Source organism: Mastomys coucha, unplaced genomic scaffold, assembly GCF_008632895.1.
Source record: "Mastomys coucha isolate ucsf_1 unplaced genomic scaffold, UCSF_Mcou_1 pScaffold15, whole genome shotgun sequence".
In the NCBI taxonomy this organism is placed as follows: Eukaryota; Metazoa; Chordata; class Mammalia; order Rodentia; family Muridae; genus Mastomys; species Mastomys coucha.
In genome coordinates, this window is record NW_022196897.1 from 54,551,190 (window position 1) to 54,568,331 (window position 17,142).

General features: G+C 37.0%; 1 protein-coding gene and 1 pseudogene across 2 annotated transcripts in view; one reads left to right on the forward strand and one right to left on the reverse strand.

The window, feature by feature from the left end:
- Positions 1–17,142, forward strand: part of B3galt1 (beta-1,3-galactosyltransferase 1) — a 548,275-nt gene that overhangs the window by 295,751 nt on the left and 235,382 nt on the right. For both annotated transcript variants that reach the window (XM_031370493.1, XM_031370494.1), the window contains exon 3: positions 7,186–7,250. The gene's annotated coding sequence lies outside the window, so the exon portion shown is untranslated. The remainder of the gene's footprint in view (positions 1–7,185; positions 7,251–17,142) is intronic.
- The window catches only part of LOC116091657, a 162,831-nt pseudogene that overhangs the window by 119,524 nt on the left and 26,165 nt on the right, over positions 1–17,142 (reverse strand).

Sequence of the window (17,142 nt, forward strand, 5' to 3'; positions counted from 1 at the left end):
TATTAAAAAATGGGGTACAGAGCTAAACAAAGAATTCTCAATTGTTGAACACCAAATGGCTGAGAAGCCATCCTTCTTTTTAAGCTTCATATGGTCTGTGAATTGTATCTTGGGTATTATGAGCTTCTGGGCTAATATCCGATTATTAGTGAGTGCATACCATGTGTGTTCTTTTGTGATTGGGTTACCTCACTCAGGATGATATTTTCTAGTTCCATCCATTTGCCTAAGCATTTCTTGAAGTCATTTTTTTTCATACCTGAGTAGTACTCCGTTGTATAAATGTACCACATTTTCTGTATCCATTCCTTTGTTGAGGGACATCTGGGTTCTTTCCAGCTTCTGGCTATTACAAATATGGCTGCTATGAACATTGTTAAGCATGTGTCCTTATTACATACATGTTGGAGCATCTTCTGGTCAGCTATTCTGGTGTTTGTGATTTCTTTGTGGCCTCTTTGTCTTGTTTATTCTTCTCTTCAGTTTTTAATATCTGTTCTAGTATTCTCTGTAGAACTAGCTTAGTCATCATATGTTTTTAAATATATTTTTACCGTGGACATTTTTATTTCTCCTTCAAATTAAAAGGTAGGTTTGCTGGATATAATAATCTGGATTGGTAGTTATAATCTTTCCAAAATTAGAAAATCAAGCATTCTCGTTCCTATTGAGTAATCAGCTCTTATTGGAATGGATATGCTTTTATATGAGATTTGGCAGATTTTGGTGTGCTCCATTAGTAAGTGTTTTTACTTTTTTAACAACAATAAGTTATGAGAAATTTCTTTTCTGTGCATATTTGGTGTGCTGTGACCTCGTATTCCTGAGTAAGTGTCTTCTTCTCTAGATTTGGGGGAGTTATCTTCTTGACTTGGGATCTACCTTTTTCTGGAATTCTCCTTATTTCATGCCCGTCATTCACAGCTTTGGTACATTCATGGTGGCCAAAGCATCTTTCTTTGTTCCATTTGTCATTTTCATTATTTAGTTTCTCTATGGCTCTAAATCCTGATATCTGACTTCTCAATAATCCACTAAGAGACCAAAGAATTATTTATTAGACTTAGTGAGCTTTTAATTTCCTGATTCATTTCTCTTTGGGCTTTGTTAGTATTTCTATCTGTATATTGAATTTGATTTTCATATTCGGAATTGTTCTTGTTGTTGCCATCAACAATTTGCTTGTGATTTTGAACTTCATTTTCTTCTTCCTGTCCACTTTTGTATTTAGCTCTATATCTACTCTTTGAATGCCTGGAACTTTCTAAGGATGTTTATGATTTTTATTTTAAAAGGTTTGTGTGTGTTTTGTTTAAGTTGTCCTCCTTAGATGGCATTTCTACAAGATTAGTGATTTTCAGAGGTTGGGTCATTCTGTCTTGACTTTCATATTGTTTGTGTCTTTATTAACACACCTGGGCATCTACATTCAAAGACTGAATGGAGAATTGGCTGTCTTTGGAAACTCTACAGGGACCACAGACAAGACTAAGCCACTAGGAGCTGAGTCAGAAGTTCCTATAAGATCTAGGCCCTGATCTAACTTTTGAGCAACAGAGTGGAGCAGAGTGACTGAAGACAGCATGAAGTGGTTGAGAAGTACAAGTCTAAAGGCATGACAGGCCAACATCAGGGTCATTTACTACGACAACACACAATGCCTGCAGAGGCTGTGACCCACAGGAACAGTGTGGAATGAAGATAGAATGACCACAGTTGGAGCTGCAGCCAAATGTGACAAGGGAAATCAGAGGTGGGCTGGGCCAGGACATGGTGGTGGGGGACAGGTCACTTAATCAGTGCTTAAGTATCACATGGTGCAGTTAGAGCAAAAGGGAAGCAGAGGTTGGGCAGGCAACAGAGCCAGTCTCTGAAAAATCACAAAACAATAAACAACATCAGAAAAGTAATCAGTTTGGGAATGTAGCTCAGTAGCAGAATCCCAAATGCCATCAAAGACAAAATAAAAAGGAACAAGATTTCACTTTATTATCTAGTCTCAAATATTTTTCAATTTTTCAATTATGTTCACTAAATAATAATGTTTTCTGGTCTAGATAAATTCAATATCATATATTGTATTTGGGATCCTCATTGAGATTGGTTGTGGGTTTTGTTGTTGTTGTTATTGTTGTTGGGTATTTGTTTGCCTGGGTGTTTTGTTTTGGTATTTTCTCCCTTTACCCAGAATATTTTTAGTGGGACTCCTGTTTGGCTTTCCAGGTATAACACAGAATTCTACTTTTCTCAGGGCATGAGATAACAAAGGATATCATCTCAATTTAAATAATGATGTTAATACTGATTTGATTCAGAATGTGTGTTATTTAATTTCTACTGCAATTTCTTTTTATGAGTCTTAGTGAGAAATACTTTGACACAATATTAGAATATTGCTTCTCATGGACTGTACACAGTGCTTTTGCCTAAGTTATTAGTAGGATGGCAACAAATGGTTTTTTAACTCCATCCTGCACGTGTATCAATTGGACACCTACAGATTTCTAATATCACATTGGATTGTTTCTTTTTGTAAAGAGGTACTCCTAGATATTTGCTTACTCCCCAAAGTGCACTTTAATTATTATTTTGACACTCAAATTATCCTAGGTTGTACTAATAGAAATCTTTTCAGGCTTTAAAAGCCATGTGTGTGCCCTTTCCAGCTATGTCTTTCTTTCCAGGTATGGTCTTTATGGGATAGGTACCCAAAGTAAATGACACAAGTACTCTAAATTCCAGACATGTTAACAAAAAGGCAAATATTTCAGCATGTACAGCACCTAAACTATCTCAAAATATCATAACACAGCAGCATGGAGACCTGCTGACAGTTCCAGCTCCCTAAAGATGTTCAAGAACACACACACACACATTGTTACTTTTTTGACAAAATTATTTCTGGAGAAATGGGAATGCGATGCCTGGCAGTTTTGTTGGAATGGTTTCTTTGTCTTTCTTTTTTACGAGTTCTATACATTCATGGAGTTTTAGAGCAAGATAATGTGGAGTACTATAATAGCCTGCAGATGCCTAGCAACCTTTCTCTGGGGTATATGTGAGAAGTTTTCGCTTTGCTTCTAGTCTGTTGTAAGTGATCTTATTCGAGCTAATGCTTTCCCATGGCTTTAAGTTAAACTAGCTCTGGTGATGCTCACAGTATAGCTCTAAAGCAGAATTATATTTGCTTTTCCCTGCCCTGCCCTTGCTGAATACCTTCTTAGCACTTTTACTCAATGCTCTAGTGCATATCACAATTTGCAATTAGATAATTTTGAGTAATTATTCATAATCATGTATAATCACCTCACACTACAGGACACTAGATGCTAAGTGCATGAGGGCAAGGACCAGGTCTGCCATTCGTTCAAAACACAGTGGAGTGCCTGGTCATAATAGCTGCTTTCAAAAGAACTCTTGTGTAACCAAAAAGTACTTATATGGACATAGACCTGCATGGGCTTTGCACTGTATTCTTTCCAGCCCTCTAGAATTGTCACTGAAGGGGGAAAATTATCCTGACAGATAAAGAGAACAAATTAAGAAGCAATTTGCAGTTTCAACAGTTTCTGTGATTATATATATGAATGTATGTGTGTATATGTATATATATGTATATATGTACATATATATACATATATTATATATATATATATATATATATATATATGAAGTATCTTCCATATTTTCTGGCATGCTTTTGTATGCTGCCTCCAATATATAGGGGAATCTTTGTTCTCTAGAGGGTTACAATGTGACATCATTGTATTATGTATCATTGCCATTGTCAGCTCTGGCATCTGGTAAGTTGTTCCATGACTAAGTTTGCATGCAATGCTATAAAACTTTTTGGTGGTGAAATTAAGCAAATTCTATCACATTCTCTCAGAAAATCTTAATATCAGTTACTAGCAGGGACGATATTTACTAGTCATAAGAAAAAACCATTCCAAGCTGCTACCCATGTGGCAAAAGCCTGACCCCCAAAATATTTGTGTCATACTGTGTTTTGAAGATGTTTGTCACCAGTTTATCAACTAGGCTGTGTTAGGGACAGACAGTTCGGCTTAAGCGACCTTATTCATTCCTGCCATTAGAAGGCTAATATTAATTCAGAGTCTGCAATTTCACAAAGTGAAAAGTAAATACACACTCTGGTGCTCAAAAAGAAATGGTCCCTCCCTGCATAGATCGTGAAATCCACAAAGAGTGGTAGATAGTTTTAAATTAAAATATGTCTGATTATTAATCAGTTTTAATGATAGAAATGAGTGTTCTTAGATATGTTACCAAGGAGACCCTGCCTTACCTTGGGTGCATAGGAAATCATCTCTAAAATGGTAGGTACCTCTAAAGAGGTAATTTGGGGGGGGGAGAAGCTTGTCAATTTGTCTTTGGGTTGTTTGTCTTTCGGGTTGGGCTTATACAATATATATTAATTGAAGTTCTAGAGACTGGGATGCCTGAAATCAAGGATCTGGCTGATTCAGTTTTATATAAGGATGCTTTTTCTACATTGATGAAAGATAGCACTCACTGTATAACAGACTGAAAGGAAGTGTGGGGCATGAAGGAGAGAGAATGAAACAATGAGTTGGTTTGCTACTTTTCTAGTCACTATAATAAAATACTTAAAGAAGGAAAATTAGTCCATCCTAGGGATGAGCCCCCTTATTGATTGTCTAATGTAGGGTGTCCAACCTGAAATCAAATACACAGCACCAACAAAAATGGACATAGCACACTGTGTTTTCATATATTTGTACATGCACATGTGTATGACAATAATCAGATAAAAAATAGCCTGTCAATTTGAGACAGAGAGAACATTGGAGGTGCTCATGGGAGTGTATCTGGGAGGACTTTGAGGGGAGAAAGTGATGTAATACTATTTTGATTAAATTGCATCAAGATGGTATAGAAAAATAACTGTATTCAGAAGAAACAAGTAAAGAAAGGACATACTCGGAATCATAGTTTGAGAGCTAAGAGTCCATTATCATAAGGAAGGCATCATGGTTTGTGGTTATATCAGCAGGAGCAAAAGAAAGCTTTAAAGCACTCCCAGACCCATTATCCACTTCTTGTGAAGCCCCACTTCCCGCAGTCTTCATACCCTCCTCAAGCAATGCCACTGGCTGCAGATTAAATGTTCAGACCCCAGAGCCTGTGGGACATCCTTCGGACATAAAACTGTAACAACAGAGAAAGGGAATATTAAAAAGATGCCTCTTTTTTAATGAAAATTTTAGACTATTCACAGAAGACAGAGACTAAAATATTCATTATGGGGGTGAAAGTGTAAAAATAAGTATGAGTGCCTGAAGATAGGGAAATCCTGGCACATCCATAGAAAAGATTATTAATCCATGTGGCCAATGTACTGCATGCAATAGACAATGGAGAAAGAGAGAGAAAATGAGAGAGACAGAGAGAGACAGACAGAAAGAGAGAGAAGGGGGAGATCGGAGAGGAAGACTTCGATGATGTGAGAAGGATTGGAATTCTACAGTTTAGTGAGGAAAATGAGGACCCTTTATTGATCTTAACCAATATTTCTTCTACATCCTTCCTTATTTCTGGTCACCTTGATGCGTGCATACCCAGCTAAAATGAGACAAGGTGAAACTATGTGTTTCTTCTTCAGCTCTCAGGTTTCAGTGTTTTCTACATTAGGTAGTGCCACCTTTACAAATGTTTCATGCTTTGTAATTTGTTAAATGTCCTATTTTAAATGCCCCCCTATTGAAGTACTGGAAGGTGATCTGCTGTTTATGAATTTAATAAGGAATGTTATGCCTTACTAAGAAAGTATATCACCAAGCTCTGCTCAGATATGCATTACAGCCTTGTGACCTTACCATTGGTGAACTAACTACATATTAAATATGATACCTCTAAACAAGGTTATGCATTGACTGGCAAATGAAAACACCATGGCTAAAAGATCTTAGGTACATTTCTGTATTTCACCTTCCAGTGGTGGAAAAAATATTTGCTGATTCTTTACACCTTTGGTAATTTTTCTAGGACATAACTACAGAGAATAGTGAGACTCTCCAACATATATTAAAGTGTCACCTGGTACAGTATGGAGTATGGACAATAGAAAAAGTGAGAACCCTCCTTAAGTCTTGGCAGCGAAGGTGAAGACGAGGAAACCTGGATGGGGTTTAGGGTGTGGATAGGTACAGAGACAACGTTAAGGGTCTAGGACCAAGCAGACATAAAGATTTGGGAAAGGTTCTCTGGTTTCTTTTCTGACCTTGTGAGTTGCTATTTCACATTCCCAGAACACCCACAAAAGTACAATGCGTATAATTCTAATGTAATGAGAGAATAAGATATACATATAAATTATCAGTTTAACCCATCTATAAATATGACCATTTTCTTTAAAATCCTTAAAGAATGATGCTGAATGATACTGAGCACTTCATTTAGACCATGTTTACTATTACCTTATTAGTGAAGTCTTAATTCAGTTTTTCTTCTGACATACATTTACTTGGCTCTTAAAGCTGCTGGACTAGTCTCTGTTATGCAGAAGTTCTTCCTTAATTTCTAACACTGCAGCTAGCCAGCCTATGCTAGCCAGGTTTTCCTCTGTTATCTGGCAACCATTTACAGATAATCTCCTTTCCATTATCAAGCTATAAGACTAATTTTTCTCTAGAATGGAAGTATATGAAGTATATTAAGTAAAAAATATGTCACCAAAAATAGTTACCATTAGCTACAAATGTGACATCTATAAAGAACCCATCTTTTCTACTTTCAAGCAACTAAATTAATGCTTCATCCTTTGATCAAAGAATGTTTTAAAAAGAAAGTAGTTGTTGATGAATGTTTTGGTCATGAATCATGAAGAGTTATAGCAAAGTTTAAAGTAAAATCTAAGAACATTTGGTTACAAAGATTTAATAGTAAAGACAAAACATTTTACATTAGCAAAGAACTGACTAGAAAAGTGTAGACCAAAGCGGAAATGTAAGTGAACATCAAGCAGAGATGGTGGTTATCTACTGAAATGAATGTTCCTTTGTGTTGAGTATCAAGCCCATATTTTGTAGATGTCTCCTTCAAATGCCTATGTTCTCACAAAGACAACTGATGCCAACCCCAGTGATTTGAAACTTGTATCACTTTATCAAACAAGATGTCTCATCTTTTTTTTTTACCCAGAATTCACTTGGAAAAGCCATGTGGAGCAACCCCAGCTAAAGAAGCCAGAAGACTAGTCTACTGGGGTGAGTTTTAAGAAAGACTGTTTACTGATAAATAGACATATGAAAAAATAAAATGAATTTTGGATACTGTGAGCCATGTGGCCTGGAGTCATAAAAGCTACTTAGAGCTACTTCTGTGCAAGTGTGAGGACAAAAGTTAATGCCCCCAAATAGTGTATTAAATGACCAAGACATAAATGTTTCTGAATCCTTTACTTAACCAAACCTACAGATGAAATGTTATTATCTGAGGTTTAGCTGTTTGTATTTAAGTAATTTTGATTTGAGCCTCCTATGACTTGCTAACTAAAGCATCTTGCTATAATTCACCCTTCAGGATATGTCTTCATCCTTTATTATTTGCAAGATATGCACTTGTGTACACTCGATTGACGCATCAAAAACAAAGTTCTACAACTGAGAGCATCTTTGATTCAGCAAACTTAAGAAAAATTTAGCAAAAGTCAGACAAATTAATTGACTACAAATCAATGAATTCCATCCATGAACATTTTTTAATCAAGAAAGGTCCATTGGATGTGAACAATGTACTTTGTTAACTCATAACATTTTAGCAAACATAAATCATGAAACAAGTAAGTCTAATACACAGCAGTATTTAAATAAGTATAGTTATTAGTTACTGCTTTCAAACCACCAGTGAAGCAGAATAGACTTTTTCAGAAAATATGCAAGGGGAAGGTTCATTTGTGCTAAGTTTTTAAGAACCTTCTAGACAAGTTAAATTCATTAGGCTAAGCAAAGAACTTCTCCAACAAAATCATAGAACCTACAGTGATCACAGTATCTTTCAGGACATTGAGGACCCAACTTGGTAAAAATCAAAGATGAGTTAGGATAAAGGTAACCACATCACCAAGTTCATTCTCCCAGGTTTTCCAAAGTGTGTATGTGTACATGTGTGTCTGTCTGTCTGTCTTTGTGTGCATGTCTGTGTGTGTTTGTGTGTGTATGTGTGTGCATGTCTATATGTGTGTTTGTGTATGTGCGTGTACATGTGTGTAAGTCTGTGTGTGTTTGGTTGTGTGCATATGTGTGTGTACTGCTAGAGTTTTAGAGTTTAGAGATACACATATGACAGTGCATGCATGGAACATACAACAGAGAACAACTGTGCTTCAGTCTTCTCTTTCCATCTTGTTTAAGATGAGTTCTTTTTGTTATTCCTCACTTCATACACCAGACTAGCTGACCCCCAAGCTGTAGCAATGCTCCTGGCTCGACATCATCCATCCAATAGTAGAAACAGTGGAATTACAGACATGTAACTCCTGTGGACTGCTTGACGTGAGTCCTGGACATTTGAACTTCAGTTTTTATGCTTCTGCAGGGAGGGCTTTACTCACAGAGCTATCTCCTTGGTCCTTAAAATCTTGAAATAGTCAGGATTATTTCATTTGTGACAAAAATGAATGTGTGTGTGCTTTGTCCAAGGTCAACCAGAAATCAGAAACTAAAATTTGCTTCGAGGTTAGTCTTGCTCCTAAAGGCAAGTTTATATCCTCGATAAAATATTACCTAAATATTTCATTGAGATTGATTCCATGTTTGATGATGGTGAAATGGGTTTACAGGTATTTTTCTCTTTCTTTTGATTTATTTCTTTTTGTAACACTTTATTTTCTTGGTGTGCTATTTGTGTTATATCACATGAAGATTGTGAGAAATATTTAACATTTATTAGCAGTGTATAACTTGTAACTACCTGTTTTACTTTGTAAAATTACTGAAAAGCTGCATAAAGTTTTGTCAATACCAACTGATCAGCCATCCTCTGACTTATATCAGCTTAAGAGATTTACTATTCCCTTGAGCCAAATTTTATCCCATGAAGAACACAGGGTGGAGTCTAATTGGAAATAAATTTCCAACATACATTATGTGGGATAGATACTTTATTTTATTCTCTACAAGTAACTTGTCATGGAAGTACATAGGATTTCAGAAGTATTTTTGTGTCTAGACAGATTAAAAGTACAGGTAATACAGACATGCCTGAGCCTATCTAGCTTCTCCGTTCAAATAATTTAAAACCCAAGTCATGCACTTCAAAGGTTTTTTTGTTAAGTGTAGATCAGTCTGAAACACCAAAGGCCACAAAATGCCACAGAAGTAAGAGTGCATGCCTGACCTTTGAGACAGTCTAGTCTGGCTTCACTCACTCTGACCTGTACAGTTCAGTCCTTTATACAACCGCTTTAGAGCTTCTTTACGTGTAGTGCTTTTAAGTAACTACCCAATGGCAGAAAGAGTTCCCCTAACCAATCAGGGCTTCCTGCAGTGAAAAAGCAGAATGGTACTCCCACAGCATGACGGCTTAAAAGATAAAGTGAAAACATAAAACAGATAAACACCACCTGAGGATGAATTTGGTATTAGATCCTAAATCAGAGCTCCTGCACTCAATTTTCTATTTTACATGTAGAAGAAATTCACTGACAACCATTTTCCTTGTCAAAACAGACCCCATTGTATTAGTGTCGTAATTAAACACACGACGTGATGTAGTCTAAACTATAGCGTCTCTGCAATTTGTCTGTAATTAATTTTCTTCGTTGTAATCTTTGGACACCGACTCTTCTTTCTGAGTCCCATTTCAGTTCTGTAAAGCTCGCCCATCGACCTGAGAATTACCTTCGTGCATATGAAGAGGTACACTGAGGGAATAATGACTATGGAGATAGCTGTGCTACTGTTTGCTCTTTGCTTTGAAGGAGGTCATGTAAAAAGACACCCCACTTGCATAACAGAAAACCACCCAGACTTCCATGCCTGGCTGTGTGTGTGACTGTATGCATGTAAATGTGCATGCCCCTTTGTGTGTGTGTGAATATATGTGTACTTGGGGGGCAGTGTGCACGTGTATGTGTTTTACTATGGGGATTTAAAAATTGGAACCATGGTAACATTTGTGGAAAAATCCAAAATAGTTTCATCTTGAAGGGGACAATATTCAGCTCAAGTGAAACTGAAAATGAAGGGGTTAAGAAAGAGAAGGCAAGACTTGGAAAGAAACAGAAAGTTGGTCAGGATGAGAATAAAAACTATTTTCATAAGTACTGTAACATTTTCAATTTCTTGCTAAAATGACAGTGAGTCCTAGTCATATCGAGATATTTTATTTGAATTACATCATAAATCCATAGACCACCCACCCCTGCTGATGTCTTGCCAATTTTGCTCCTCCCTTTGTTCACTAACAAGAACTTTTGCATTCAGCAGTCCCAGAGGGTTTACCCATCTACTCCATTCTGCTAAGTCCATAACACACCTGCTAAGTAGGAGCCAGTGTTTCTCCATCATTCCACAAGATCATTAATGTAGGATAACATCTGTTGAACAATATCATTAGACTGTGCTAAAAATGTTGTCATATAGGAAATGTTTATTAAAAATGTGTTTGAAGAGATTCAGAGTTCTTTTCAGTTCCTAGTGCTTTCTCTTATTCAGTGACTAAAAAACCAGGGGCATATTGAGAAAACCACAATTATCCCCTTCTTCCTTCTATGACTGCTAATAATTCATTAATGAGGGATGTTACAACTGAATAGTCTATAAGGATTAACCTTGTGTCTGTTCACAAAATGTATTCTGTGAGATGATAATACTAAAATTATTTTCAAGCAAATACATTTACTTATAGTTACTGTGGAGATTCTTGGATTCCTTGATTTATGACATATTATCACATATCAATATGCTAATTGGGTACAATTAGGAAAGAATAGACACTATGTTCAAGATCTCTAGGACCTTCACAGATCATAGAACATAACCTGTACAATGTTTCTTCAATACAAATAAAAGGAACAATTATCTAATATATTGTTGTGGACTCATAATTCAGTTACCACACTAACAGTGACATGATGCTCACACTGGGAATGAATTCACATTGTGGACCAGAATAGAAAGATTCTTTAGTGAGAATACTGCAGGAAGGCAATAGGATGGGCAGTGTCTAGAGCTCAGCTTGCAGTGGAAGGCAGCAGGCCTTTCCCCACATAATGGAGTTGTCTCTATCTGGAAGAAGTATTTCTTTAGTTAGGGCAAGTTTCTTTTGTGTGCATTTCCCTGAGATCCAGTTCCCACTGTGCAAAGGAGGTCATTCAAGGTGGGCATGTGTACTGTTCTGGGAAGTTAGTGTGAGTTTCTGTGTCATTTTGCCAAGCTGTGTCTAGTTGCCAAGCAAATAAGGGCATTTCCGGTTGACCAAAGTTCAGCCCTAGTCTAAAGCTCAGAACACAGGGTTCCCATGTCCAGTTTTGTGCTGTGAGATTATAGCATTTCACAATTGGCAGTTTGGGATTCCTGTATCAAACTTACAAGCATTCCCTAATTGGGGATTGACTCTGCTTTCTACTCTCTTATTTACAGCTTTCCCTCTTGGTCTATGAGTATAGCAGAATACCATTAGGCATTAGGCATCATTTCATTGACATTTTTTCTAGTTGTGTTTGAGTCTATCCTAGGTCTCTAGTTTTTCATCTTACAGGAAAGGTCAGGGGTGAGCTCTCTCTGGTGACATGGATCTCAAGCTGGACCTGTCATTTGTTAGCCCCTCCCTTAACTTCTGTTCCACCTTTGCCCCAGCACATTATACTGGCAGGACAAATTGTACATCAAAGGTATTAGGGCTGGGTTGATGTTTCAGTCTCTTTACTGGAAGTCTTGCCTGGTTAAAGGAGACGGCCAGTTCAGGTGACCTAAGGTCTCACTAATAGATTCCTGGAGATAACTGGAATTGGGCGGCAGTTAGAAGGCAAGATAAAAACCAAACTGGAACATTAACTCCCAGGAATCTATTAGGCTAAAAATAGAAACTCCCAGGAATCTATCAGGGACCCTAGCTAGTTGTCTTTTGAAAATTATTTTTAACTATGTGGATCCTCAGGACTGTGAGTACAGCCTTCTCCAAGGCCAAAGGTATCAGATTCCTGGAGCTGGAGTTATGGGTGGTTGTGAGGCCCTCATTTGGGTGCTGGCACTCAAACTCAGATCATCTAGAAGAGCAAGCAGTATATCCTCTTAACAGCTGAGCCATCCCCACAGTCCATACTGGTTGTCTTTTGTCATGATATTTTAGCCAACAACGATAAAACACAAGACTGCATAGAGCACTGGATATCTTGGAAAATTCTTCAGGGAGTACAGCCAAAGCTAGACTACCAGTTACTGAGATCGACTCTCCCACAGAACCTCAGTTCTGGTCTAATACCTAAGCAAGTGCTAGGAGACGAGAAGTAGGAGACTACATGAAGTTGCTGAGGAGTGGAGATCTGAAGGCAAGACAGGAAAGGATTCTACCATTTTCCTGGGCCAGGGCTGGAGATTTTTAAAGGAATACTATGATCATCCTCATCGCAGGGATTTCATAGATTCTACATCACTTTATGTGTAAAATTTTATTTGTTCTGAGACTGCTAAGTGTCTGGAAGTAATTTCATATAATGAGAGAAAGGATAGACAGTTAAACAAAGTTCTTATCAGCCAATGCCACTATTATTTGGAGGCTATTGTAATTTAGACATAGGAGAAGTGAAATAACATCACTGAGATACATTCTATATCCATGAGATAAGGACATGGAGCAGACAGAGCTTCTAATCCTTTTTTGTTTAAAAGATAAGGCACAGAAAAGTTTATTGGAAAGGCTAAAAGAAAACTATCAAATATTTCTCAGTTAGTGTTTACCTAGTATTTTATTCATCCAAAAATGGATGCAAAGTGAGCAATAAGTTTTGATCCAAAGTGTTGCAAAGCTATATATTTGTCCATATGATTCAAATGGAACAGTTTGAAATATTAAAAATTCAGTTATTGCTAATGAATGTTTCTCTGGGATTTTAGACATGCATATTTGAGTTCATTCAAAAATTTATCTGTAAATTTTTCTATAACATTAATTAAAACAGATAGCAAGACTTACAAATATAAAAGGAAAAACAGGCTCAGGTATGGGCAGGATGTGAGCATGGATATTAGTATAGAATCTTTGGGGAAGCAGAAATGGCGGAATATCTAAGCTGGTCGGATGTGATTTTCCAGTATTGAATGTCAGCAGAAGTAATCAACAAGAAGAATAAAGTAATCATCTTGTAAAGTCTAAGTAACAAGAGAGTTTGGAGAGAGTGCCATCTCATTATAAAGATCCCCATGAGTTTGGAGGGAGCCCCTTTATTGTAGTGATCTCCATGAATGTCAAGACCAGCAATGTTCTGAAGATGGACGGACTGCATGTACTTGACCTGAAGTTATTAAACCTTGGAATCATTTAAGTAATTTTCCTTGTTTTAATTTCAAGGCCTGCCTACAGTTAGATAACTTACCCATCAAATAGATGAGATTGCCATGGCTCTTATGTCATACCCAGAATTAATGAAGTTATACCTCAGTTTTTTTTTCATGTGTGAATCCTAAGACAGCTTCAGCAGAGAATACTTCACATCCATCATTTCACTATTTCTAATATATATCATGACTTAGTCTTTTCCTAGAAATTGATTTTAAATGACCTTACATTTACTTTAATTAAAAAATAAGATATAGAATAATATCAAAGGTTATGTTGCATTATTCACATCTCTTAAGTAGATACATAAAAAATCATTGACAATGAAAAGGAAAATTGTCCATGGATCTGAAGTTATCCTACAGACCAATCTTTATAAACACCATTAAAGAGGTGATATCTATTTATGGAAGATAGTTGACCTCTTAGTGACACTAGATCATTGAGTGCTTTTTATATGTATAAATTAGGTTTGAAGTAATAAGATAAGTAGACATATCACATAACTGGTATCTCCAGGCCTTTATTCCTCACATTTAAAATCAAATAATTTCCAACTTTAACTCTATAGTACTAAACAAGAAATGTTTTATATGCTGATAAAGGGAAGAAAACACAGAGGGAATGTGGCCTCAGAAAGTAAACTTCTCTCACCTATATACCTTACAGTAAAATGATATTGTTAACATGTATGTAGTGTTGTAAGAATTAAATGATACAGATGAATGATATGTTCTATAATTCCTACAATGTTAGCAATATTGTGAGTTCTTTATATCGTATGACTGAAAATAAACAATAAATACAACTAAAGATAAACAATAATATGAGGAAACCAACAAGTTGTGTTTCTTCAAAAGGTCAATACAATTTTTTAAGGTGTGGAAAAAACATTATTCTAGATTATGAAAGTTTCAAAATTACAAAAACTCTCAATATCCCAAATTCAATACATTGTGTTTAATTAAGTATAACTGCCAGAACAATCAATTGATAGCAATTAGAAAACACTTAGAGACGTTTCAGTAGTCAGTGGATATTAGTCTGTATTTGATAATTATTGCTAATTTCACCAAGCATGAAAAGGGCTGTGGAAGATCATGTTGGATAGATATACTGGTACTGACGAATACAGAACACATGCAGTTTACTTTGAGGTGTCTCAGAGAGGGGTGGCAAGAGATGGAGAGAGACAAGACAGAGAGAGCGAGACAATGAAACAGAGACAATGAGATAGAGAGACGGGGGATATAAGGATAAACAACTAAGGCAAATTTTGTATTTTTCATCCAGATGATTGTACTATGGATGTTCCATTATTCCAAGCTTTGTATTTTGTTGTATATTTGAAAATTCTCATATATTCTCTTTTTCTATAGTATATATGTATGGATAAGCATGTCCAAGAAACAGAAAAATAAAACAAGAGGCCAAGGGCAAAGCTGACTCGTTGTGTGCCTTTTCCTCCCTTACATTCTAATTGCCTTTGGAATTTTGGATTAATAAATGGGAAAATTTGGGTCCTGCCTGATGTTTTTCCAGAAAGTAGGATTAAGAGAACAAACAAAAGAAATTTTACCTTTCATGATTTTTTTTCCAATATTACTTTCTGTGTAGTTTGAGTTTTCTTCCCAATGTCAACATTAAAGCATTACCCAAAACTCTTTGAGTTAATCATGATTAGCCTTTTACCCCCAAATTATTAATGTTTTTCTGAAGTATAAGCTACCCTGAATTATGATAGGATAGACACATTATCTGAAAGAAATGCCTTCATACAAAATACCATCTGGCCACAGTGAATGGCCAGAAAACAAAACAAAACAAAACAAAACAAAGGTCAGAAAAGACACGGAAAGTTGAGGATACGATAAAACAGTGTGCAGCAGATTTGCCATGTATCACACACACACACACACAAACACACACACTCCAGGAACACATACAACACACCCACTTTCACTAGTCTCCTTCGCTGTTATGACTTTGAGGGATATGATTTTCAGCTAACTGGGCTGCCGTGTTCCTTAGCGAGGGAAGTCTGCATCTATTCTCAAGCCTTTCCTCTTTCTTCCTTAGCTCTCTTTTCCAAAGAGATTAAAGAATAAAGTAACCAGAACTAGGAAGTAAAAGGTAAGCTAAACGCAAGTTTGTGGGTAGCCAAAGAGATTAGAACTCTCAAGATGGCCTGGCAGTAGTGGCGCACGCCTTTCATCCCTGCACTCGGGAGGCAGAGGCAGGCGGATTTCTGAGTTCGAAGCCAGCCTGGTCTACAGAGTGAGTACCAGGACAGCCAGGGCTACACAGAGAAACCCTGTCTCGAAAAACCAAAAAAAACAAAAACAAAAAAACTCTCAAGATGGTGTTAAGTCTACATCCTTCTCCAGGAGTGCTCTGGTGGAGCCAGATCAAGACAGAGCATGCTTGGAGTAGGGGACATGGAGGCCAGAGGTTACTTCTGAAAGGTGCTCTGTGCCAACTCTTCCACGATGTGCTACGATGGCTGCTGCGCACCAGTCTCATTGTTATTGTCCATGCAGTCTCAGTTTGTTGCTGTTTGTTCTCTGTGTCTGTAGGCTGCACACACTCACACACTGAACTGAACTGTAGATGTAGCTTCCATCTGTGGCCACTGTGTTAGTCTCTAAGGCACTGTGAGCATTCTCTCCAGGCAATAATGTTCCACTAGCCAGTAGCACTGCCATACCAATGCCCACAGCAGCCAGATGTGTCATTTTTGGGCCCTTAGGGCATAGTGTACCTGTGTACTGTAATCATATACTCTATAATTGTCTTCTATTATCAAATCCCTTCCCTCGCTCACTGAACCAATAACCAAAGTAAATTAGATGATGACTCTGTAACATTGGCAATATGAAGGCCAGGGGTCAGAATCAAGCAAGCTGCTTCTTTTGGACTTGTGACAAGCACATACCATGCATAGGACACTCTATGGCACTTCTTAGGATACATAAATAAAATTAGAACAAGTATGGTGTCTATAAATTCCAGACCTTCAGATATGCAGGTGAGATGGGCTTATGTCTATACTAATCCACTGGGTTTTGTCAACTCACCTTTAAAAGCCATTAATTCATAAATTTTGTAAACAACAATATACTTGTGATACTGCATTATGTATATTTCACATTGCTGGGCTGTAGTATGACAGCATTGTAACAGTAATCATAAATGAAAACATGGGTTAAATGACTTTTTATGAACTTGAATGGAATTACTCAGCTTACACTAAGTTGCCAGGATCCTTGATTCCTCATAGTCAGCAAGCCGTCTTTCCTTTCACTGCATGTGCAGTGAGGTTTGTGTTTGCAAACTTAGAAGTCATGGTGGCAGGGGGAGACAAGAGGACAAATACCCCTGGGTTTCCCTGGTATAATGACTATTGAGGCTCACAGTGGAAGACTGAACCCATCATTCAATAACATTAATGCCAGGATCTAAACAGAATTTCAGATTAAATAAATAAGTAAATAAATATTTTGAAAGTAACATTGGATTTGTGAAATTATTTGATTTTATTGTATATTTTCTTAATTCGTTAAGGAACAAGTTCGACTAGTATTTCAAGCTGATAAGGGG